Source organism: Cervus canadensis, chromosome 9, assembly GCF_019320065.1.
Source record: "Cervus canadensis isolate Bull #8, Minnesota chromosome 9, ASM1932006v1, whole genome shotgun sequence".
Classification (NCBI taxonomy): Eukaryota; Metazoa; Chordata; class Mammalia; order Artiodactyla; family Cervidae; genus Cervus; species Cervus canadensis.
The window spans coordinates 62,321,756-62,348,565 of record NC_057394.1 but is presented as its reverse complement, the minus strand read 5'-3'; the positions used below and the strand labels follow the sequence as shown (position 1 = coordinate 62,348,565).

The 26,810-nt window shown below is 42.8% G+C and overlaps 1 protein-coding gene across 1 annotated transcript in view; it reads left to right on the top strand.

Annotated features, from left to right (window-relative positions):
• Positions 1 to 606: 606 nt before the first annotated feature.
• ENOX1 (ecto-NOX disulfide-thiol exchanger 1) overlaps positions 607 to 26,810 on the top strand; it is a 478,202-nt gene continuing 451,998 nt past the window's right edge. Inside the window, exon 1 of the mRNA XM_043478063.1 lies at positions 607 to 1,474. The gene's annotated coding sequence lies outside the window, so the exon portion shown is untranslated. The remainder of the gene's footprint in view (positions 1,475 to 26,810) is intronic.

Genomic DNA, 26,810 nt, shown 5'->3' with positions numbered 1-26,810 from the left:
AAATATATAAAATACATATTTTATAGAAAAGTATATTTTAGCAGATTATGAAACAGCCTTAGAGAAGAAAATATGTATCCATAAATAAATAAAGACATAGTTAAGCAATCCTGCTGGGAAATGTACGATTCCAAAAAAATAGCCATTTGGTTCTATTATTACTGTGTGTTTCACAGATATAAACTCTTTGGTTTAGTTGGCAAAGAAGTTTATTAGGTTAGAAATCAGTTCCTTAAATTACAGTCTTTGCTAAAGTGCAGTGCATTTAAAGAAACTTTCTCAGAATTAGAGGGTCAAATATTGCAGTTTTCTGAAAAAGACTCAGGACAGTTATGATGGTAGGGTGAGTTAATTCTGTTTCCGTGGGTGAAGTCTCACTGTGAGGACACAATGCACCACTTTGGCTGAGAGGCAATTTCCAATAAATTATGAAAATTATTGCTTCCAGTGCTGGGCTCTGGTATGAAATCTCATGGGAAATAACTTGAAACTATGTGATAGATTTGAAATTAATCCTATCCCCCCGCCCGCCGCCCCCACCACACTTCCCTGAAGTAACCTGCCTCTGTTTACAAGATGTACCATTATTTCTTGGCCATCAGGAAACGCAAGCCAATGTAGTCCTGTTTGGCAGAATGAGACTGTTGTGATAAAAATCTTGTCCATATGTGGTTATTACGGCTGAACTGAATACAGCAGGCTCTGATTTTGGGAGTTGGACAGAGTGGCCTGTGCTTTCGGGAGCTAGAGTTGCTCTTTGACTCTTTCTCCTGGTCCTTGGTCTTTCTTTGGCTTCCTCTAGTGACACTCAGCAAAGAATGTGATGATTGGGATTTTCCCCTTTGCCAGATGAGGCGAGTTTTGTAATGAAGAGTTTCAGACTAAACTCCTGTTCTCAACCTTGTGAAATCCTGGGTAGGACAAACGTGAAACATGCCTGCCATTCGCAGACTTAACTGGTTGAGGAAATGGTGAGTAACTGATTATGCTTCTAAACCAAACTTGGGGTCCACTCGCCTATCTGCTGCCTCCGGCTTGTGGTGAAAGGAAAGTGCAATGTTTATTGTCAGGCAGCAGACAAGGAGTCCAGGAAGCTAATGCTCAAAATACTCCTGAACTCCGTGGATGGGTTTCAGCAAAGACTTTTTAAAGACAAGAGTGAGGAAACGGAGTCACAACGCAGGGTTATGTGATCACCTCAAGCACAGTTCTCTGATTGGTCAATGATGAAATAACAGAGTGGTATCAGGCCATCTGGGGGCTGTATGCTCACAACCATCACTTTAGTTTTCTCTTTGATGGAGATTTTAGCATCGGTAAAACAACTCAGGAAATGTGCATCAGATAAGCTTGTCTGGGAACTTCAGAGAGGGAAGGAGGTTTTGTCCCCGAAGACCCCATAGCGTCCCGCCCCTTTACAGTTATATTGGACGTGTTGGGAAAGGCTGTTCTTACAAGTGGAGAGAGACAGGAGGTGAGTGTTCTGGAAATTTCTGTGGATAAAGCAGAGACGCTCAGTGTTTATGAATGCCGTGCTTTTTGTTCGTTTCTTTAATCATTTTTATTTTGTTATCTGTCTGTTTCTGGCTGTGCTGGGGTTTTGTTTCTGCTCGTTGCTCTCTAGTTTCGGCGAGCAGTGGGTACTCATCGTGGTCAAGAGTATTGGCTCTCGGGTGCTTGGGCTTTAGTAGTTGTGGTCCGCTGGCTCAGCCGCTCTGAGGCATATGGGATCCTCCTGGACTAGGAATCAAACAGATGTCCCCGGCACTGGCAGGGGGACCCTCGACCACTGGACCACCAGGTAAGTCCCTATGAGTGCCATTCTTAACGGATTTGAATTTGAATGTGGCAGCTACCCTCTGAGATCAGACGAGCCTAACCTGTGCATGCTCTGAATTCATCTGCTTCGTGAGTGTCTGTCTGTGAATAGGGAGGGGTATGGGTAGGCCTGGCCTCTGCTGGCCCTCCATAGGCTGTGAGGCTTCAGTGGGGTAAGGGCCTGTCTTCTTCTTGTTATTCAGTCCCTAAGTCATGTCTGACTCTCTGTACTTCATGGACTGCAGCGTGCCGGGCTCCTCTGTCCTCCAGTATCTACTGGAGTTTGCTCAAATTCATGTCCATTGAGTCAGTGATGCTATCTAACCATCTCATCATCTGCCACCCCCTTCTCCTTTTGCCTTCAATCTTTCCCAGCATCAGGGTATTTTCCTGTGTGTCACCTCATCATAGCAGGTGACCAAAGGATTGAAGCTTCAGTATCAATCCTTCCAATGAATATTCAGGGTAGATTTCCTTTAGGATTGACTGGTTTGATCTCCTTGCTGTCCAAGGGTATCTTCAAGAGTCTTCTCTATCACCACAGTTTGAAAGCATCAATTCTTTGGTGCTCAGCCTTCTTTATTGCCCAACTCTCACATCTATACTGGATGTGACTACTGGAAAAACCATCAGTTCAGTCACTCAGTTGTGTCCGACTCTTTGCAACGCCATAGACTGCAGCAGGCCAGGACTCCCTGTCCATCACCAACTCCCGGAGATTACTCAAACTCATGTCCATCGAGTCGGTGATGCCATCCAGCCATCTCATCCTCTGTCATCCCCTTCTCCTCCTGCCCCCAATCCCTCCCAGCATCAGGGTCTTTTCCAATGAGTCAACTCTTCACATCAGGTGGCCAAAGTATTGGAGTTTCAGCTTCAGTGTCAGCCCTTTCAATGAACACCCAGGACTGGTCTCCTTTAGGATGGACTGGTTGGATCACCTTGCAGTCCAAGGGACTCTCAAAAGTCTTCTCTAACACCACAGTTCTAAAGCATCAATTTTTTGGTGCTCAGCTTTCTTCAGAGTTCCAACTCTCACATCCGTATATGACCACTGGAAAAACCATAGCCTTGACTAGATGAACCTTTGTTGGCAAAGTAATGTCTCTGCTTTTTAATATGCTATCTAGGTTGGTCATAACTTTCCTTCCAAGGAGTAAGTGACTTTTAATTTCATGGCTGCAGTCACCATCTGCAGTGATTTTGGAGCCCAAAAAAATAAAATCTGACACTGTTTCCACTGTCTCCCCATCTATTTCCTACGAAGTGATGGGACCAGATGCCATGATCTTAGTTTTCTGAATGTTGAGCTTTAAGCCAACTTTTTTACTCTCCTCTTTCACTTTCATCAAGAGGCTTTTTAGTTCCTCTTCACTTTCTGCCATAAGGGTGGTGTCATCTGCACATCTGAGGTTATTGATATTCCTCCCAGCAATCTTGATTCCAGCTTGTGCTTCTTCCAGCCCAGCATTTCTCATGATGTACTCTGCATATAACTTAAATAAGCAGGGTGACAATATACGGCCTTGATGTACTCCTTTTCCTATTTGGAACCAGTCTGTTGTTCCATGTCCAGTTCTAACTGTTGTTTCCTGACCTGCATATAGGTTTCTCAAGAGGCAGGTCAGGTGGTCTGGTATTCCCATCTCTTTCAGAATTTTCCACAGTTTATTGTGATCTACACAGTCAAAGGCTTTTGCATAGTCAATAAAGCAGAAATAGATATTTTTCTGGAACTCTCTTGCTTTATTTGATGATCAAGCAGATGTTGGCAATTTGATCTCTGGTTCCTCTGCCTTTTCTAAAACCAGCTTGAACATCTGGAAGTTCACGGTTCACATATTGCTGAAGCCTGGCTTGGGGAATTTTGAGCATTACTTTACTAGCATGTGAGATGAGTGCAATTTTGTGGTAGTTTGAGCATTCTTTGGCATTGCCTTTCTTTGGGATTGGAATGAAAACTGACCTTTTCCAGTCCTGTGGCTACTGCTGAGTTTTCCAAATTTTCTGGCATATTGAGTGCAGCGCTTTTCACAGCATCATCTTTCAGGATTTGAAATAGCTCAACTGCATTTCCATCACCTCCATTAGCTTTGTTCATAGTGATGCTTTCTAAGGCCCACTTGACTTCACATTCCAGGATTTCTGGCTCTAGGTGAGTGACCACACCATCGTGATTACCTGGGTCATGAAGATCTTTTTTGTACAGTTCTTCTGTGTATTCTTGCCACCTCTTCTTAATATCTTCTGCTTTAGTTAGGTCCATACCATTTCTGTCCTTTATCTAACTCATCTTTGCATGAAATGTTCCCTTGGTATCTCTAATTTTCTTGACGAGATCTCTAGTCTTTCCTATTCTGTTGTTTTCCTCTATTTCTTTGCATTGATCACTGAGGAAGGCTTTCTTATCTCTGCTGGCTGTTCTTTAGAACTCTGCATTCAAATGGGAATATCTTTCCCTTTCTCCTTTGCTTTTCGCTTCTCTTCTTTTCACAGCTATTTGTAAGGCCTCCTCAAACAACCATTTTGCCTTTTTGCATTTCTTTTCCATGGGGTTGGTCTTGATCCCTGTCTCCTGTACAAAGTCACAAACTTCCATCCATAGTTCATCAGGCACTTTATCTATCAGATCTAGTTCCTTAAATCTATTTCTCACTTCCACTGTATAGTCATAAGGGATTTGACTTAGGTCATACCTGAATGGTCTAGTGGTTTTCCCCACTTTCTTCAATTTAAGTCTGAATTTGGCAATAAGGAGTTCATGATCTGAGCCACAGTCAGCTCCCAGTCTTGTTTTTGCTGACTGTATAGAGCTTCTCCATCTGGAGAAGCATCTGGCTGCAAAGAATATAATCAATCTGATTTCGGTGTTGACCATCTGGTGATGTCTATGTGTAGAGTCTTCTCTTGTTTTGTTGGAAGAGGGTGTTTGCTATGACCAGTGCATTCTCTTGGCAAAACTCTGTTAGCCTTTGACCTGCTTCATTCCGTACTCCAAGGCCAAATTTGCCTGTTACTCCTGGTGTTTCTTGACTTCCTACTTTTGCATTCCAGTCCCCTATAATGAGAAGGACATCTTTTTTGGGTGTTAGTTCTAAAAGGTCTGTAGGTCTTCATAGAACCATTCAACAACTGCTTCTTCAGCATTACTGGTTGGGGCATAGGCTTGGATTACCATGATATTGAATGGTTTGCCTTGGAAACGAACAGAGATCATTCTGTCATTTTTGAGATTGCATCCAAGCACTGCATTTTGGACTCTCTTGTTGACCATGATGGCTACTCCGTTTCTTCTAAGGGATTCCTGCCCACAGTAGTAGATATAATGGTCATCTGAGTTTAATTCATCCATTCCAGTCCATTTTAGTTCGCTGATTCCTAGAATGTCAACATTCACTCTTGCCATCTCCTGTTTGACCACTTCTAATTTGCCTTGATTCATGAACCTGACATTCCAGGTTCCTATGCAATATTGCTTTTTACAGCATCGGACCTTGCTTCTATCACCAGTCACATCCACAACTGGGTATTGTTTTTGCTTTGGCTCCATCCCTTCATTCTTTCTGGAGTTATTTCTCCACTGATCTCCCGTAGCATATTTGGCACCTACCGACCTGGGGAGTTCCTCTTTCAGTTTCCTATCATTTTGCCTTGTCATACTGTTCATGGGGTTCTCAGGGCAAGAATACTGAAGTGGTTTGCCATTCCCTTCTCCAGTGGACCACATTCTGTCAGACCTCTCCACCATGACCCGTCCATCTTGGGTGGCTCCACACGGCATGGCTTAGTTTCATTGAGTTAGACAAGGTTATGGTCCATGTGATCAGATTGGCTAGTTTTCTGTGATATGGTTTCAGTCTGTCTGCTCTTTGATGCCCTCTCGCAACATCTACTGTCTTTCTTGGACGTGGGGTATCTCTTCACGGCTGCTCCAGCAAACGCAGCCGCTGCTCCTTACCTTGGAGGAGGGGTATTTTCTCACGGCCGTCTCTCCTGACCTTGAACATGGAGTAGCTCCTCTAGGCCTCCTGCACCTGAGCAGCAGCCGCTCCTTGGAGGTGGGGAAGCTCCTCTCGGCCGCCACCCCTGGCCTCGGATGAGGGGAAGCTCCTCACGGCCGTGCTTCTGCGCGGTCTGTCACAGCCTGCGCGCTTCTGCGCTGCTTTGCCTATATAGACTTGTGCTGGTGATCTTTTTTCTCCTTTTGGGACCGATTTTTCCCAGCATCCTCCTTAACTTTCTGTATTACCTGTGGTAGATTGTTCCCTTTCAGTTGTGCTTCCGTGGTTGAAAAACATGTAAGTGTTTAACCCCGCTTTGTTCATTTCTAACCAAATAACAAGAAATTTTGTAAAGATTTAGCAGATTAATAAAAACAAATGCGTGTGTGCAATCCGTGGAGCTCTTGGAAAGTTGGTTCTGAATACTTTTAATCCTCACATGGGGATGGTGCCCAGACTGGAGTTCTATGACAGAGGAGGCTCTGTGAGCTGAGTCCCTTGGGATTTCCATGCAGCGCCCTGCCCCCCCCAGAAAGCTTACGCTATTCTCCATGAAGTTAGAGTCATAGAAAAGTGTTTTTCTTTCCTCTCTCCTCCAGCGCTTTTGTTTTCAGTCTTCCTCCTCTGGTGCCAAGACCACAGTGAAGTGCTGGCTGAGTGAGACCTGGGAGGCCCCCATGTCCTAATAGCTGTCAGGCCACTGTGGGCCTGGGAGGGGCTCTGGATGCCAGGTCCGCACTTACGCGTGGAATAGGACGCATCTGACAGTGGTCTTCTGTGGGCAACGGGGGGGTTACTGAAATCAGTCACTCACCACTCAGAAATTGGTACTCGAGAGAGGGGCAGATGCTGGCAGAAAGGAAACTTGCCTTAATCAGAATGCCAGCAGTCTCGGCAGATGGTGGCCTCACTGTCCCGCAAAAACCGGTTCCAGAGATTCTGCTCAGCTATGAAAGTTTTTAAAGGGAAAAGGGAAATCATTTCATTTAATCATTGAGATGGGGGGGGCGGTGTCCGTGTCATTTCTACCGCTTACTGCATGCAGGCTTGCTGACTTGTGATCTTTTCCAAGATGCTAACCTTGTTCACAATTTGTTCATGAGATTACTGAAGGGGAAGCTAGGGAAGAGATCAAGTCATCTGTTAACTACTTAGTCTTCAGTTCTGCTTGTATAGAAAGAACCAACAGGTTAGGCAGAGTATTGTGCGATCAGCAGTTTGAAAGGTGTGCTTGAGCTAGAGATGAGTAGAGCAAGGGTGCGTGGTTTAAGGTTCATGCCAAGACATGGGGTGCCTCCTGCCACAGGCTGCTTCCAAGGGCACCCTATACTAGGAGCCCGGGGTCTTGCTGGGGGCATCTTCCTGATTGGATTGGGCTGGGGACACGTGTGGCCCTAATACCCAGCCCCCACCCCACTTCCTATGTGTGGCCATGAGCAGCTCTTCTCCTTCCTGCCTCCTAATGAAACCTGACATCACTCAGCTCCCCTGTCCACAGAGAGCAGCCAGGACCCGCAGACCCCCAGCTTCTGAAGGACAAAGGCAGTCCCAACACACCAGCCCTTGTCCTTGGAAAGACAGCGCTGGGCACAGAGGGGTGAGGGAGACTGTGCTCACCCTCGATGAAGTGATTTATTTCATTATCAGTCTTACACAGTGTTGGTGGGCTTGTTAGCATGTCTGCTTTTCCAAGGATTTGAGTGAAGGAAGCTAGACTGTTCAGATTGTCCCATTTTGGAGTGTGATATTCCCTTTGTTTATTTTTTTTATAATGGGTTTAAAAGAATATCTATTTGACTGTCGGGTCTTAGTTGCACACAGGCTCTTCCTTGCATCATGCGGGACCCTTCGTTCTGGTGCACACACTCTAGTTGTGACACGGGCACTCTAGTTGTGGCGCGTGGGCTTAGTTGCCCCCCGGCATGTGGGATCCTAGTTCCCCGATCCCACACGTTGTCAGCATTGCAAGGCAGATTCTTCACCACTGCACCATCAAGAAAGTCCTGGTTATCCTCTTTAGGTGTGTTGAATTAGTAGGAAAAGGCCACAATATAGGACCATTTTTGCTAAGATTCTACTTGGTAGTAAGAGCCTCATCACAACAGTTCATGAGCTTTCAAGAGTCTCCAGAGGTGTTCATAGAGACTGCTGGGATGAGAAAACCAGGCCCCCCGAATCTTAGGTGATGATTCTCAAGGCCGAGCAGCAGGTTACACTGGAGCTTGGGCAGCCTGAGCCGACGGTCCACCTGCTCTTCCAGAGTCAGCATCCCATGATTCCGTGAAAGCCGTTAACCGCAGACTTCAAATGCAAAGGAAGATTCCATCATTTGAAATGGGATGTGATGTGATGCTACTCTTACTATAAATAGGAGATCCTTTTGTAGTGTTGGCAGTGTCACCGTCACTTGCGTGGCCCTGGGCGTGGTTCCGAGTCCCCCTGACGCATCGTCAGTCCATCTGATGTTAACCCTTGGTGAAGCCTGGTGTCCATGGGGCTGCAAAGAGTCAGACAAGGCTGAGCAGCTGAACCACAGTAGCTTCTTGATGCCTCTTGGTAAACAGCAAACCTTCTGTGCCCCGATTTCTCGAACTCAGTTGACGTGAATGTGGTCCAGGTCAGAACTCTCTTCTTATTCCGTCATTTGTAGGATTGGGGCCCAACTCACTCCACTGTCTGCATCAGTGGCTGTGCTGGGAAGTCCAGCCAGGGACACAGGGCCTTGCTGCTTCCCCGTTGACAGTCTGCTGACCATGCAGGACGGTCTTCAAGGACTGCATGCGGCCCTGGATCCTGGGACTCCCTAGTTTTCTTTTACCCTGAATGGAGGTCACAGCATTATGCTTTGTCCACTCTACACACACACAACTAGCTCCAACTGCAAGTCTAGTGTAGGTCCTGGCCCCTCCTTTGCTGCCTAATTGCCCTAGAGTAGCTGATGAGGTCCAACAGAATACTGATATACATCATGTTTTACTGATGCTGGATAACTTTAAATATATTCTCCCCTCTTACATGTGGAAATTACAGGAGGTATATAGGTTGAACATATGTTTCCACATTTAAGCTAAAGAATGGCAGATACCCTTCTTAACATGTTTATCTCTGTCGAAAGAACAAAAATTATTGAATAGTCTCTCTTTTTTATATTTTTGGAATTTTTCTTTTTATTATTACAGGGAACATCACTGGAAGCCAAGCTGTTAATTCGATTGCAACTTGGTTTTTAAGAGTGGGCATTTGTTCAAACAAAGAAATGCATATCAGTGGATATGATCACTGTGATAAATTGCCTTTGGTTTCCTGCTTACCCACTGTTTCCTGGTGGCACAAAATCCCAGTTTTAAGTCTGAAAAAAATTAGACTGAAGGTCTTTTCCAGCAGAGCTTCCATTTCCCACTGACAATTTGCAGGGTTTTTCTCTGGTGCCCCGTCTGGGACTCTGTCCTCTCTCATCACTTCACAGGTATTAATCCCCGTTTTATACCTCACCGTCTATCTGTATTTCCACTCAGATTTCAGTCTCTCTGTATTGTTACGCTGCTGTTCATTCCTTTCCCTCCCTTTGGTCCTGATCTTTCAGAGCAGCTGTCATAGAAACGTTTTCTGTTCTCTGCACATATACACCAACAATGGGTACTCGGCCCCCGGGAGAGTTAGTGCCCTGGAGAGCGCCATGATTGATTAGTAAATAGTGGGTACACCACCGCGATACAGAAAAGGTCTTAACGGTTGTCTTTGTGCACGTACACCTTTTGTGTCTATGGCCCCTTTTGTCCATTGATGGTGTGGTGGTGTGTTTGGGGCTTGACTTTTATTGGCAGAAGACCACGTTTCCAGTGTCATCTGGCTGATGAGCCCTGGCGCAGCCTCTCCCAGCTTTCCACTTAAGTACCCCTGGTGACCCAGCAAAGGATAAAGACATAGTGTACCAGTGGAAAATGCGACCGGCAGCCTCTTTGCAGGACTCCTGGAGGAATTTCTACTGATGGCTAGGCTGGCAGAGCTGAATTGAGACTGAAAGTTGTTGGCCGGCACTGGATTTCTGTACCAGAAGAAAGCCCGAGCAGCGCTCTCCTCTGGGCCATGTGCTTATTTTGACATGTTCAAATACTGTAGCAGATGGGGGTTCCCTGGTGGTCCAGAGGTTAGAACTTGATGCTTTCACCTCTGGGGCCCGAGTTCAACCCCTGGTTGGAGAACTGAGATTCTGCAAGCTGTGCAGCACTGCCAAAAAAAAAAAAAAAAAATACTGTAGCAGAGTTTCTCCTTTGTACCAAGTTTTTATATGTCCTTGTAGACTACAGTTCCCAGAAGTTTGCTCTCCTTGTTTAGTGGGTGATGCAGGAATAAAATCCACTCGGTGGTAAGGCCCCCTCCCCGACATAACACACTGTCAGACTGCTTTATGTGGAGGCAGACGGAGCTCATTGGTCGCATGGATTGTAGCTTTTCTCTGTTTGCTGGGACTTGGGGTGGCGGGGTGGGGAGGGTAAAGACATATGCAATGAGAAAAAAAGAAATCTCACCCCAGTCATTTAGGGTAGTCCAAAATGGATGCTGACTAAACCCCAGAAGTTTCCAGGCTAACTTGGACCACAGGATAGAACCCAGAAGGAGGTTCAGAAACTAGTACCCAAGCAGCATGGCCAGCAGGGATTCGCTCGTTATTTGTTGGCCAACTCCAAGTATGAATAACTTTCTCCCAGTTAAGAGAGTAAACACGTAGAAACCCAAAATGGTGGTCCAGGACAAGATAATATACGTAGTGACTAGGTGTTGCTTTTAAATTTTTAAATTTAAAACATGGAAGTTGTATATGAACACAACATTATAGCAGATAAGTAATGTACAAAATACTTAGATTAACTGTTAGTCTTCCTTTTTACTCCCTTAATTTCACTTACTCCCCAGAAGTAATTAAAATTACCCTTTTAGTGTCTGCCCTTCTATTTTTACACCTGCTACCCCTCAGGGGCTTCCTAGGTGGCCCTGGTGGTAAAGAACTCACTGACCAATGCAGAAGACATGAGACTTGGGTTCAGTCCCTGGGTGGGGAAGATTCCCCTGGAGGAGGACATGGCAACCCACTCCAGTATGCTTGCCTGGGGAATCCCGTGGACAGAGGAGCCTGGTGGGCTATGGTCCATAGTGTCACAAAGACTCAGACACAACTGAAATGGCTTAGCACAGCCCAGCACAACTACCTCTCAACACGTGAAGACAGATGTTTTTAAGTGTAAGTAACATTGTGTTGGTCATAGTGTTCTGAAACTTATTTTTTATTCAATAATATATGGTAGTCCCCCTTATCTATGGGGGAGATATCCCAAGGCCCCCACTAGATGCCTGAAACCTTGGATAGTACTGAACTCTATATATGTATATACTGTTTTTTTCCTATACATAACATGTCTATCATAAAGTTTACTTAATGGATTAGGCCCAGTAAGAGATTAAATATAATAACAACAAAATAGAACAATTATGACAATATACTGTAATAAAAGTTGTATGAATATATGTGTCTGTCTCTCAAACCATCTTTTCTTAAATATTTTTTTCCAATGTGGTTTATTATAGGATGTTGACTATAGTTCTCTGTGCTATACAGTAGGACCACCAGTCTGTTTTCTGTGTCTGTGAATCCTGTTTCACAGGTATGTTCATGGAATCATAGCTTTAGATGCCATATATAAGTGATATCATATGTTGTTTTTTCTTCCTGACGTACTTAATATGATAACCTCTAGTTGCATGCATGTTGCTGCAGATGGCATTATTCTTTTTATGGCTGAGTAGTGTTCCATGGTATATATGTACCACATGTTCTTTATCCATTCATCTGCCAATGGACATGTTTTGGCTACTGTGAATAGTGCTGCAGTGAATGCTGGGGGGCATATATCCTTTTGATGATAGTTTTGTCTGCCCAAATGCACAGGAGTGGAATTACTGGGTCATGCACTCATTCTGTTTTTTGTTTTCTGAGGAATCTCCATACTGTTTTCCCCCGTGGCTGCACCCACTGGCATTCCCACCAACAGTGTAGGAGGGTTCCCTTCTATCCACACCATCTCCAGCATTTGCTATTTGTAGACTTTCTAATGATGGCCATTCTGTCCAGTGTGAGGTGGTACTTCATTGTAGTTTTTGTTTCTCAAAATATCTTATTGTACATGTTTAATGCATTTTCCATTGTAGATAAACACTTGATCATGCCTTATGGCTGTAACTTTTGCTGCTGAGGTGTAGCCACAAAGCTAGCATGGATTTCTTCTTCCATCTTCACAGTTTCACGATAGAAGATTTGTTCTTACTGTGGATCTTAGCAACCTCAGTGTATGACTTTTTTTTCCCCTCATTAAGAACTTTCACCTTTTCAGTTAAAGGAAGCACTTTCCTCCTTGGCTTTGACACATCCAAATTGCCAGAATCACTACTCTTGTGCTTCAGAGTCATTATTAACTTTAAAAAAAAAAAAAGGTGACTTGGATACAAGCACTGAGATATTGAGACAGTTGATCTGATAACTGAGACAGCCGCTGAGTGACTGACAGGTGGGATATGCTGGTCAAAAGGATGGTTCTCATCCCATGTGGGACAGGTGAGGATGGCATAAGATTTCATCTCACTACTTAGAATGATGTGCAGCTTAAATCTTAGGATTCATTTATTTCTGAAATTTTCCATTTAGTATTTTTAGACTGTATCAACCATAGGTAACTGAAATCTCAGAAAGCAAAACTGCAATTAAGGGCTTCAGCAATACGTGAACTGTGAACTTCCAGATGTTCAAGCTGGTTTTAGAAAAGGCAGAGGAACCAGAGATCAAATTGCCAACATCCGCTGGATCATTGAAAAAGCAAGACAGTTCCAGAAAAACATCTATTTCTCCTTCATTGACTACGCCAAAGCCTCGACTGTGTGGATCACAATAAACTGTGGAAAATTCTGAAAGAGATGGGAATACCAGACCACCTGACCTGCCTCTTGAGAAACCTGTATGCAGGTCAGGAAGCAACAGTTAGAACTGGACATGGAACAACAGACTGGTTCCAAATAGGAAAAGGAGTACATGAAGGCTGTATATTGTCACCCTGCTTATTTAACTTCTATGCAGAGTACATCATGAGAAACGCTGGGCTGGAAGAAGCACAAGCTGGAATCAAGATTGCTGGGAGGAATATCAATAACCTCAGATATGGAGATGACACCACCCTTATGGCAGAAAGTGAAGAGGAACTAAAAAGCCTCTTGATGAAGGTGAAAGAGAAGAGTGAAAAAGTTGGCTTAAAGCTCAACATTCAGAAAACTAAGATCATGGCATCTGGTCCCATCACTTTGTGGGAAATAGATGGGGAGACAGTGGAAACAGTGTCAGACTTTATTTTTTTGGGCTCCAAAATCACTGCAGATGGTGATTGCAGCCATGAAATTAAAAGTCACTTACTCCTTGGAAGGAAAGTTATGACCAACCTAGATAGCATATTAAAAAGCAGAGACATTACTTTGCCAACAAAGGTTCATCTAGTCAAGGCTATGGTTTTTCCAGTGGTCATGTATGGATGTGAGAGTTGGACTGTGAAGAAAGAAAGCTGAGCACCGAAAAATTGATGGTTTTGAGCTATGGTGTTGGAGAAGACTCTTGAGAGTCCCTTGGACTGCAAGGAGATCCGAGTCCATCCTAAAGGAGATCAGTCCTGGGTGTTCATTGGAAGGACTGATGCTGAAGCTGAAACTCCAATACTTTGGCCACCTCATGCGAAGAGTTGACTCATTGGAAAAGACCCTGATGCTGGGAGGGATTGGGGGCAGGAGGAGAAGGGGATGACAGAGGATGAGATGACTGGATGGCATCACCGACTTGATGGGCGTGAGTTTGAGTAAACTCTGTGAGTTGGTGATGGACAGGGAGTCCTGGCGTGCTGCGATTCATGGGGTCGCAAAGAGTCAGACACGACTGAGCGTCTGAACTGAACCAAACTGTATGTATGTTAGAGGTTTTGTTCCATATAGATTACTGCATATAGATCTGTTTCATTCTGTTTAATAGCTGTACAATATCCTACTGTATGGACTCTATATTTTAGCATTTCCCTAAGGTGGTTTTTTATGTGGAATCTAATATGGGCTAATTGCAAACGATGGTGCTGTGCGTGAGTGACCTGCCTTGTCTCTTTATGCACATGTGTAAAAATGTTTGTGGGACAGAGTCCTAGAAGGAGGATTGTTGGATAAAATGGTTACACACATTTTATATTTTCACAGATATGAAAAACTTCCTCTAAAATAACTACCAATTTCCTCTGTCATCAGTGGTCTTTGAAAGTGCTAATTTCCCTAATACTTATACTACCCCAAACATTATCAAGCTTTAAAATTTCTACCTACCTTTAGATGGCAAATAACATGTGCTATGATTAGTAGTGAGATTAAACGCCTTTTTGCATCTTTACTGGTGTAAGCATCTTTAATAATCATAAATTTAAATCTTACGTTTAAAATCTAAGAGAATTTTTATATTGAAACTAACTATTGACTATGAAATTCATTTGGATTAATGAATGGGTGAGCTAGTTAAATTTTTGAGGAAAAGGAAAATGTAGTGGAGGAAAGAATATTTGCTTTCCAAAAAATTCAATATACCCCCCAGTAAACAGTATGGGAATCATCAGATAACACAGTGGTACAATTGCAAGGGCTTTAAAAGATTCAGTAGGTGAAATAATTTATTATATGATAAAATGATATCAAAATTAATGAAGAATCAAATGATTTCTCAAAAATGATATTAAAATCAAAATAAAACTAGAAGAAAACATAGCTTAGTATGTATGTGATTTGTAAGTACTTAGTAAGTACTTACTTAGTAAGTAAATGTGATTTGGGACTTGGGAAAATGTCCTAACTATGCAAAAGGAAAAAATGCTGAAGTAAAAGACATATTTTAATGTCCTAAAGTTAAACATGTCTGAATGATTAAAATGTATCATGTTCAGAATCAAATGGCTCTGAAAACTGGGGGAAAATTTTGCAATGAATATGGCAGACCTAGAGTTAACATCATCAATACTTAAAGGAATTTCCTAAATTCATAAGAAAAAGAAACCCTAACACCTCAATAGAAAAAAGAGCAAAGAACATGAATAAATAAAATGTAAATTATCACCTGCTAAGGCTGCTCCTAGGAAGAGCAAACAGCTGATGAAAATTGGGTGTTTTAAAGTAAGTTGACAGATGAGTTCTTTTGTGTAAAGATACTCCTGTTTGTCATGACAGCAATGGAAAATATTCTTGTTTTAAAGGGTATAAGGGGGTATTGTACAGATTTACAATTAAATAACTTATATATTCTATTAACAGAAAATAGCTTGAAAGTGCTTTATTAAGAGCATTGTATAATCGGAGATAAAATGCAATCACCTAGTGTAAATGAAACTAGTGGCCTAAATTTTGGCAATAGATAAATAGAAAGATACATATAGATATTGTATTCCTGGCTTTATTTTTCTGTTTTTTTTTTTGTTTTGTTTTATAATTTTATTTGTTTATTTTTGACTGCACTGGATTTGTTGCTGTGTGTGAGCTTTCTCTAGTCGTGACAGGGGCTACTCTCTAGTAGGTGTGGCTTCTCTTGTTGCAGAACACAGTCTCTAAAGCAGACCTAGGTAGTTGGGGCACATGGGGTCAGTGGGCTCAGTTGCCCTCTCCCCCTCCGCCACCCGACCCCCAGGTGACATGTGACATCTTCCTGAGTTGGGGATTAAACCTGTGTTCCCTGCTTTGGCAGGCAAATTCTTAACCACTGGACCACCAGGAAAGTCACCGATTGTGTTTTAAATGGACTGATACTGTAACTCTTTTATTTGTCCTGAAATAAATTAACAAGTAAGGCTTCCTGCAAAAAGCACCATTCTGCTGACTCATGCCCTCCCATTGGCCCTCACAGTTGCAGAGGTGAAAAGAGGTAGGATGCCAACTAGAGGAAGCTCACGCGTGACTCAGTTTCCCTGGTTCCCAGCGGCTCCTTTAAGGAGCACGGGAAGCCGGTAGATCTTGGCGCAAGTGGGAGGAGCCTCAGGCTTGCCTGGCCACATGGTGTACCCTGAAAGGGTACTCTGAAGAGAACCCCAGCCTTGTGTTGCTGGAAGGTGCAGAATCTGCAAACTCCTTTCAGGGCCATGGCCAAGAGGGACCCAAGTCCTGACCCACTGCAGTACTTCCTGCTCTAGAAGGGAGCCTGGTGTTACTACTAACTGCAATCTGGTAATCCAAATTCTAGCAGTCTGCCCTAAGAAAAAAATAGATCAAAGATTTATGGTAAAGGGCATGCATTGCAATATCATTAAAAACAGCAAAAGTGTAGAAACATAGCCTCAAATAGGAGAACGTTAAAATAAATTATGGCACCTTCATAAGGTAGAATATTACTATAGCCATTAAAGACTCATGTTTTTAAAGGCCATTTAACCAAATGGGAAAACACATTATTTAATGTTAAGTGAATAAAGCAGGGTTCCAAATGATGTTTATAGTATCAGCCCATTTTATAAAAAGAAGGAAAAAAAATGCATGGAAGAAACTAGAGTGGACCATTCTGAAGAAAATGTATGAAGAGTTTATAGCTAGATGGTACTATGTTGAGTTATATTTGTATATGTTTCTTTTTCCCCAAAGTATTCCAGTGAGCAAATACTATCAGAAGTGTGTATACACACACACTCTTTTATGTAATACGCTGAGGTCCACAAGGAGTTAATCCTTTTCTGTGTATGTGTTTCTCTGTAAAGAAAAGAAGGAACTTCAGCTTTTGAATTAAAATAAACAAAGCCTGTTTTGGGGACCATGTGTTAATGGCAGTAAGGTTTAACTGAGGGAGGATGTTTTAATTGTATTCTTGTTTTAAAGGATATTTTATTGCTGCTTGGAATACTCTGTTCCCACCACTGTTGAAGTAGCACTTAAGGACTATGAGTCAAAAATGTCTGGAAAACAAAGGTGTGAGATAATAAAGTACAGGGGCTCAACAAGTGAAAATGGATACTCCTGTAACAAAATTCTGCACTTCTGTGTCAGTGGAGGCCCATTAGGGAACCTGGACTTTTACTTTCACTTGGCGATAATGAGGTAGTGTCATCCCTGTCAGGGAAAGCCTCGTTAAGATAGGCTTAAGTAAGATCCAGTGTCTCGCGCGTAATACAAAAATGATCAGAGTTTAATTGAAAATCACACTTCATACCAAGAACCGGGAATATCTCAGGATACCTTTTTTAACAAACAGTGCTGGAGCAATATGACATTTATAAGTGAAAAATGAACCTTATTTTAACAAAAATTAACTCAAAATAGATCATGGACTTATGTACAAAACTGTTAGGAAAAAATAGGATGAAATCTTTGGTGTGTGGGCATAGACAAAGAGTTTTTAACTTGATGCCAAAAGCATGATCCACAAAAGAAAACATAATCAGAATTTGTTAATATGAAGTTGTGTTGCTCTGCCAAAGACTCTCTTGGGAGGATAAAAATGTACACTACAGACTGGGAGAAAATATTTGCAAACCATTAATCTGTGAAATAACTAGTACCCTAGAATGCATAAAGAACTCTCAAAAGTTAACACTGAAAAGCAATCTAATTAGAAAATGGGGAAAAGACAGGAAGAATTTCATCGAAGGGTATATATAGTGGCTAGTAAGCATGTGAAAACATGTTGGTATCCTTAGCCATCATGGAAATGTGTATTAAAATCACAGTGCCAAATCATTATACATCTATCACAATAGCTAAATTAAAACTGGCAACAGGATCAAATGCTGGCAAGGAAGCAGAGAAACTAGATCACTGATCGATTGTTGATAGGAATGTGTAATTATATAGCCAACTTGGAAAATGGTTTGGCAATTTCTTAAAAAACTAAGAAGGCAACTAGGGTAAACTTTTATTATCACTCAGAAATGTTTCTTAAGTGCAGTTTTAATCACCCAAAGATATTTATTGTGAAGTGTAAGGCTTAATATTTCTTTGCAAAGAGAGTGATAGATGATGGGAAATGAAATTTATTGTATTGCATTTATGGAACAAAGTCCTGGGCTATAGTGGAAGGCACAGATCATAATGCTACTGATTTATTTGGAGAGTCATAAAAGTCTTGGTGAGAAAAATACTAAGGAGAATTTATGATAATTAACTGGTTATTAGATTAATTGTTAATACAAGTTCCCTTGGGGAAAAAAGCATTAATTTTCAAGTCACCTTACAGGAATTCTTGGGTCAAAGCTTTCCAAAAGTCAGAAAGTCTGCTCTCTTTTTACTCTTTGGGAAAGAACCTATAATTCTATTCCTTTGTCTTTAGCAAAAAAAAAAAAAAAAAAATTCTGCCCTTGGTAATTGATGACAGCTGGGATGGCAGTAAAGATGTTGCTTCTATCCATTTAGAACTGTTTGTCGGTGATAATCCAGTTCCCTTCCAGATCTTTCTCAACCTTCAGATATGCTGCTCTTGACGAGTGACTCACAAGACTATGAATGTCACCCATATAGGATGTGGCTGTGTTTTCTCATGTCCACCATGTTCTGCTGCCATTGAATGGGCTGGTCACTGGGAAACATATTCTGTCTGTCCTTCCTTGATGTAATACCCTCCTCTTACTAAAAATGAGCCTGCCTAGGGCATTAATCTCTTCTCTCAGACTGCTTCACAGAGGTCAGCTTTTCATAGTTGACATGATTTTCTTTTGGCGTGCTTGCTTACGATCGTGTGTGTGTGTCTATGTGTGTGTTCAGTTGCTCAGTCGTGTCTGACTCTGCAATCTCATGGACCGTAGCTGGCCGGGCTCCTCTGTCCGTGGGATTTCCCAGGCAAGAATATGGAGTGGGTTGCCATTTCCTTCTCTAGGGGATCTTCCCCACCCAGGGATCGAACCTGGATCTCCTGCTTTGGCAGGCAGATTCTTTACCACTGAGCCCCCAGGATGACCCCCGTTCATCTCTCTCCACCAAACAAATTACCAAGGATTATTTAATAATACAGTATTAATATTCATATATGAAGATGTCTGTTGATAGTGATTGACTGGGAAAAAATGTAGAGTTTGCTGAAAGGGAAAGAAAGTGTCTACCCTGAAGGTAATATCAGTGTCTTGGAGAGTGCTTAGGGGGTCTGTGTTTGTGAGGCCTGTTCATTAGGAGGCTGCGAAGCAGTGTGGCATTGCTGAAACTGATGAAGAAAAGCAAGGTGCCATCTCAGGGGCAAGCCCAGGCTCCTGGGCAAAGCTCCCAACTGCCGGGAGGTTGACTTGTTTTGCAAGTAATTTGTTGTTACATCACATTGGATGATTGCTGTAACTGTTGTGCAGAGTGGCTTTACTAAAGAAGCATTGCTAGAATGCATTAGAAACGGTGATTTAAGATTGAACTGGCTCTGTTGAAATAACTAAATTACATGCTGCAACACTGTTTTTCCCAAGTGGCTCAAATCCCTGACTTAAGATATTTAAAATGTCAGAAACGTATATTCTTAATAAGACTGGAGAGTCAGCCATACTTCAGGGGGCATCATAGATCTTCATCATCCCCTAAGTAGACCTCTAAGACTGCATGGGTCGTGCCTTGATTTCTTTCATTGTAAGTTAATCTGAAATGACTGATGCATTCCGACATCTGGACAGGGCCTCACCAGATGTGTGACTGAGTCAGGTTTGCAAGTTCCTCGCTTCAGATCCTGGGATGTAATTTAGCATATAACATTTAAACGTTTAGACTGAGAATTAGTCTTCCAAGTATCAGCGTCATTCTTGATGTCTGATAGATGGATCCAGGGATATGAGTATGTGTCTGGGTAAACAGATTTGAATTAAGGAAAGGCAGTGTCTTCAGGCACCAGTGCTAATAGAGGAACATTAGTTAATGGGAAAAGCGTCACATATTAACCCAGGTTTAAACATGTAACTCTTAGGCAATTGACAAGACAAAATTTATTCCAGCCTCCTTACAGGAGTGTGGGGGCAAGATAACAGTAAGAATGGTTGGTGTTGCTGAACTGTCTCTATTGAATATTTTCATAACTATAATAATTGTTGGCATTGCTGAACTCTATTGAATATTTTGTGCTGTGTTACAGCAGGCCTCAACACTATTGTAATCACCTGAATTTGTAGGTTCAGTCACTTGAAATTCTTACACTGAGTAGTATTTTATATAGGCCTGTTTATTGGAAATAAGTGATTTATTTATTTTTTAAATATATGTTCTTTTATTGAGATAAAATTGACATTTAACATTATATCAGTTTTAGGTGCACAACATAATGATTTGATATATGTATATATTGCAAAATGATCAATCACAGTGAGTCTAGTTAACATCCATCATCACACACAGTTACAATTTTTCTTTCTTGTGGTGAAAACTTTTCAGATTTATTTTCTTAGCAGCTTTCAAATATATATTACAGTATTAACTATTGTCACCATGCTGTACATTTATTTTGTTGTCTGTGTGCTTTCCAAGAGTTTGCTTGGTTTTGACATATCAGAAAGGAAGATTGAGCTGAAAAAAAAGGACCAGGGAAAAGTGGAAAATATTTTGACAACATGAACATAAACCAAAGATCTTTGCAACCCATGTTGTAACTCAATATATGTAGGTTACTGCTGCCCTCATGAGTGTGAAGAGCTAATTTTAGCCAGTAATGAGACAAAAAAAATTGTGAAGAAAAGAGATTGACGCAAGAGAAAGTGATACATTCATCCAGTGCATCAGCTCGGCCTGCTAACTAACCGTGAAGAGATGCACACTTTTCTTAATAAAGGAAGTTTTCCCCAATTCCAGCTAATAAATGTTGAGTAAATACTTTAGAAATATCAGCTGGAACGGATACCACACTAGAATTCATTTACCACCTGAAAAATACCACAAGAACATTACGTAAATGCCAAGAGCCCTTGGATGTTTGGACACTGTCTTGATGACCAGGGTGGATGGTTGTTGCATGGGAGGGATGGCCCTTTGTAACTCCCAGCTTGGAACCCTGCCATGTAAATTTCAAGTAGGTTGATGTGAAACACTCGGAATTTTCATATATTCATGAGAGGTGCAAATTTTCAAAACTGGGGAAATCATAAGCAAGTTATTCTCTGAGAAAACAACCCTATTAGTAAAGATAAGTTTAGATCCAAGACTGTCATTTATCTGGCTCTCATCTGGATGAATAAGGAGGAGATAGGAATAATTCTTACCTAAATGAAACCCCTAAGAGGATAGTGGAGGCATGTTCTTATATTCATAATAGTTATTTTAATATTTGCCCTGATGCACCTTAATGTAAATTCTTATGCCACAATAATGTAATGGTTATCACTTTTCAATGCAATTATAATATGTGCTAGCTTTAATGAGAGCCTGCAAGGAGATTAAAATAAAATTAGGATTCCATGACATTGTTTTTATGTTACAAAAAAAGACAAGACCATTTTTTTTTGAATTGCAGGTGTAGGGTTACATGGAGAGAAATAATCAGATGCTGCATGTGCCATGCTTCATAGTTGCTTTGCCTTTTAGCTGCGAGCCTTAGACTTTCATCTCATCTATAGGTTTGTCATCATTAGGTGAGAGGGAGCAGCCTCGGTGACGCTTCTAGAAAACGTGAATTGCGCATCCACGATAACATGACTCAGACTCAGAATTATGTTATAACTGAAATTCAAACTGTTTGTAAAAGTATAAATAAAGCCAAAGTGACTATTTTATTAAAGAGAACCACCAAGTAGAGAAAATTTATGGAAATACTAAGGAGCTTTTAAGCTATCAGACTGTACCGTTACGATTGAGTTGTAGCAAGCATAGTGAGTGTCCTGTGCAGGGGTGAAGGAGAAAAGAAAACTTTGTTCATGTGCGTGCTGAGTCGCTTCAGGGGTGTCTGACTCTGTGCGACCCTGTGGGCTGTAGCCCACCAGGCTCCTCTGTCCACGGGATTCTCCAGGCAAGAATACTGAGGTGGGTTGCCATGCCCTCCTCCAGGGGACCTTCCCCACCCAGGGATTGAACCCGAGTCTCTTCTGTCTCCTGCATTGGCAGGCGGGTTCTTTACCATGAGGGCTGCTGGGGAAGCCCAAACTTTGTTCCCAGATGCACACAAATAAAAAGTGACGTGTTGTGATGTGTGGGTTGCTGACCACAGAGAGGAGCAGTGTCTATGAGTCCACCCGATGGTGTGACAGATGCGGAGACCGGGGCGAGGGTCGCATCATAGACAGGCCTTTCTCCAGTGCCTGCTCTCCGATTACTCTCTGCTAGGCATCTCATCAGGCACAGTGTCACTGGAGGACAACAGAGCAAAGCGTCGCAGGGTACTTGGCAGAGATTTGAAGGGGGGGTGCCAGCGTTGTGGACATTCAAGTGACTGCAGGGAGGCGGGTGGCTGACACTGACATCAGAGAAGGTCTCAGCGATAAGAAAGTGACCTTCAGGGCAACTCTGGGGACTCAACAGGGTGCTCGGCAGAAGACTTTAGCCCTGGAGAGCCTCAGTGAAGACCTAAGACAGTTGTGTCCATGTTCAAAGCACATTTGTCATGCAGCATGTCTTTGGCTCATATGCGGCATGAGAAGAATGGGAAAGACCAGAGAGCAGAAGGATACTTGTATCTGTCTTGCCAGCCAGCCAGTTCCAGAAGGCAGACGATAAGCTCTTCGTTAACCCCCATGATCAGTAGCCCTTAGCGCCAGAGTATGCTCATTTCTAACTACAGCTGTGCCTACTCTTGTTGCCAGGACAACAGTGGATATTTATAATGATGCCCTAAGTCACCAAGGAAAGGATGTACAATATTATTCTTAAGAAGGTAGGCACATGTAAATACTATTCTAGAAAGATTCCCATCTTTTCATTAGATCAATGATTCCTCGAGGGAAGAAATCATCTCTTATTCATCTTCGTATCTTTTGACACCCAGCACAATGTTCTTTGCATAGGAGATAAAAATATTTGTGACACTGAACAGAATAGAAATAATTTAAGTTTGGGGGAAAAGATATGTTGTGTAAAAGTCAGTCTTTTTATTATCGAGAGTTTCAACCCGAAATAATACCTCACCCTTCTCATACTCCTACTCGTTCTTAGCCCTCAAAATAAGAGGATGTTTTCATGTATTAAAGATGCAGTTACTGAAATGTCTTTAGTAATGCGGAGGATGTGTTTCTCAAACTTTCTCCCCGAGAACATTTAACAGAGGAAGATATTGTACAGTTGGTGTCACACAAAGGAGTTATCCCCTGCCATTCTGCACCCTAGGCACCAGGGAGAGATCCCCTCCAGCTCAGGGACTTGGGTGTCACGAGCTGTAAGCCTTTGGCTTCCCTGGTGGCTCAGTAGTAAAGGACCTGCCTGCCAATGCAGGAGACGTGGGTTCGATCCCTGGGTCCAGAAGATCCCCTGGAGGAGGAAACGGCAACCCACTCCAGTATTCTTGCCTGGGAAATGCCATGGACAGTGGATCCCTGGTGGGCTGCAACCCATAGGGGTCACAAAAGCATCAGACCCAACTTAGCAAATAAATAACAGCCATAAGCTTAGTGCAGTACCCTTAACTGCACAAGATGGGATTTAGGCAGATAAGAACCAGGGATCTAGGACTTCCAGTGGTTAAGAATCCGGGGAAATCCCACATGCCATGGGTCAACTAAGCCCGTGCGCTTTAGAGCCCATGCTCTGCAAAAAGCCACAATGAGAAACGCACAAGCACTGCAACTGGAAAATACCCCCCATTCACTGCAAGTGGAGAAAGCCCACGTACGGCGACAAAGACCCAGTATAGCCAAAAATTTAAAAAAAAAAGCAAAACTCTGGGATCAGGACTATAGAGCATCCATAAGATGTCTCTACCTGAGGCTTGGCTCGGGTGTCCTCACAGATACCCAGGCCCAGCACATCCCCGAAGAGGCTAAATTTCCTTCCAGTAGAATCTGCATCATGTGGTAGAAAGAGCAGTAGGTTCTTGGGTCTGTGGTCTGGGATTTGAGTGTCCGTATTTGCCCTAACTGGTAAGCTGTAACCTCCTTGGGCGTTGGTTTTCATAATTATAGCATGAGGATTGTCGTATCCACCCTACAGAATTATTGGTAAGTCATGTGAAATAGGGCTTCCCAGGTGGCGCTAGTGGTAAAGAACCTGCCTGCCAATGCTGGGGATGTAAGAGACGCAGGTTTGATCCTTAGGCCGGGAAGATCCCCTGGAGAAGGTCATGGCAACCCGCTCCAGAATTCTTGCCTGGAGAATCCCATGGGCAGAGCCTGGTGGGCTACAGTTCATAGGTTGCAAAGAGTTGAAAATGACTGAAGTGACTTAGCACTCATGCGTGCATAAGAATCTGTAAGATTATACCTGATATAAAACCTGGGATTCAGAATTTTGTTATGCCTATTAGTAGTAGTTCTATTAGGAGTTTTTATGGCTTATCACAGCTAACACTTCAAGTGGTTTATGCTGTAACAGTCAGCTTTGGTCCATGACTCAGAACTAGGTTTTTTTTCTTGCTGATTTTTTTTCTTTTTTTTTTTTTTTTTTAGGATTGTGCTCAGTCACTTCAGTCGTGTCCAACTAAGGCAACCTAGCAAGCACGCATGTGAAATGACGTGTCATTGCACTGGGGGGATTGAGAGCTCTAGACGCATACCAGCCCAGGGTTCCTCTGTGGCCAGACCAGCCTTTTGGTAACATTGCTGCCAAGGAATTAACTTACTGCCCACTGATAATGGTTGAAAATAAGGAAAATTAGAAGGAACTTTTTACTGATAAGTTATACAGTTATAAATGAGTTATTTTGGGATATATTGGCAACTCCTACATAAGGAAAATTAGAAAGCGTGATTTATGAAAAATGAGCCTCTCTGCACACTACGTTACAAGCTAAGTACTCTTGGCCCAATTCACCCAGTGCTGTGAGTCTGTGAGCTCTGTCAGAGCCCCTCCCAGCGTCCCCACAGCACTCTGACCGCCTCCACGCATTTCAGCAGGCTCACTAACACTCAGCTGTTTTCACTTAAATCTAGTTAGGATGCCATTAACACTTTGCAGGGGGTCACCAGTGCTCGCTCTCTGGTGGAAACACGCCACTTCCCACAGGACTGTCTTTAGAGTGAGTGGAGGAATGCTAACTCTGCAGGCCCCTGTCGGCTGGGTGCTGCATTCAGAGCTTCTGTTAAACTACTTCTTGAGTTTTTAGAAAAAGGTTTCACATTCTGGGACTTATCTGGCGGACCAGTGGTTAAGAATATGCCTGAACACGGGTTCAGGTCCTGGTCGGGGAACTAAGATCCCACGTGCGTCAGAGCAACTGAGCTCACATAACCACAACTAGACCTGCAGTGACCGAACACATGAGAAAGTGCTGAACGTCAGCAAACATCAGGGGATGCAAATCAAAACCACAACGAGGTATCGCCTCACACCTGTCAAAATCCCGCGTAGCGCAGCTCAGACCCAACACAGCCAAATAGTAAATAAATAATATGTGTTTTAAAGAGAAGCAGGAATAAAGCTTTCAGAAGAAAGTGGTTTCACATTCTAAATAATGTATTTTAAAGGAGCCCAGACCTTTTCCTCCAGTTTTATACATAGCACCCCATACTGCCTATAGTTTAATTTTTTTGTTTTTAACAAGTTACAGTAAAAGTGAAAAACAGCCATGTCATGCTTCTTTTTTGGCGAATTTACTGTTTGCCCTTTTTCGGTTGGAGATATTTCCAGAGACTGAGGTTCGTGGCAGGCCTTGAACCTGCTGGTCACAAACTATGCCGGCGGAGGAGAGACACCTTTGTGAGCAGATGAAGTAGGCCAGGGAAAGGGCCAGGCTATCTGAACCATAGGGTGTACTTATACGAGTTCTGAAATGGAGAGTTGGAGTTTCGGCTCTCTTTCAATGTGCTTTGAGTATAGGAGATACAACAGAATATTAATTCATTCAATAAATATTTGCCAAGCCCTATAGGCCCCAGGTGGCGCTGGTGGTACAGAACCCCTCTGCCAATGCAGGAGATGTGAGAGACTTGGGGTTCCATCCCTGGGTCAGGAAAATCCCTTGGAGAAGGAAATGGCAACCCACTCTAATATTCTTGCCTGGGAAATCCCACGGACAGAGGAGCCTGGTGGGCTACAGTCCATGGGGTCGCAAAGAGTCGGACATGACCGAAGCAGACTTATCACGTGCCACCCATGTAGGCACTATAGGTCTTGTGGAAAACACACTGATTAAAACAGACAAAAACTCTGCTTTCGTGAAGCATATTTTCTTGTGGGGGAGGGTGATATATATTTTTAGGAGGAAAGTGCTATGCTAGTTATTTGACTCTCAGGGAGTAAAGAGGCCTAATTTTTAGCATTTTCCAAGCCTGGCTGATATTAGGACACCAGTGTGACTGGGAGATGTGTATAACCAGCAGTCTGGGGTTTTGAAGGGTTCGCTTTTCTCTATGTCTTCTCCGAAAGACTTGTTAACTGGCGTTGTTTCATAATACCCATTTTGACAGGTGTGAGGGGATACCTCGTTGTGGTTTTGATTTGCATCCCCTGATGTTTGTTGATGTTGAGCATTTTCTCACATACTTGGTTCATCTGTAGGTCTTTGGAGAGCATGCCTACCCACGTGCTCTGTGTGTTTTGCTCATTTATTACTTATTTGACTGCATTGGGCCTTAGTTGCAGCACATAGGATCTCCGTTGTGTCTCCCAGACTCTCCAGTTGCAGTGCATGGACTTAGTCGCTCCGCTGCATGTGGGATCTTAGTTCCCCCATCAGGAATCAAACCCACATGCCTTACATGGCAAAGGTGGATTCTTAACCACTAAACCGCCAGCACGCGTGCATGCTAAATGGCTTCAGTCCTGTCTGCCTCTTTTTGACCCCATGGACTGTAGCCCACCAGGTTCCTCTGTCCATGGATTCTCCAGGCAAGAATACTGGAGTGATTTGCCATGCCCCTCTCCAGGGGA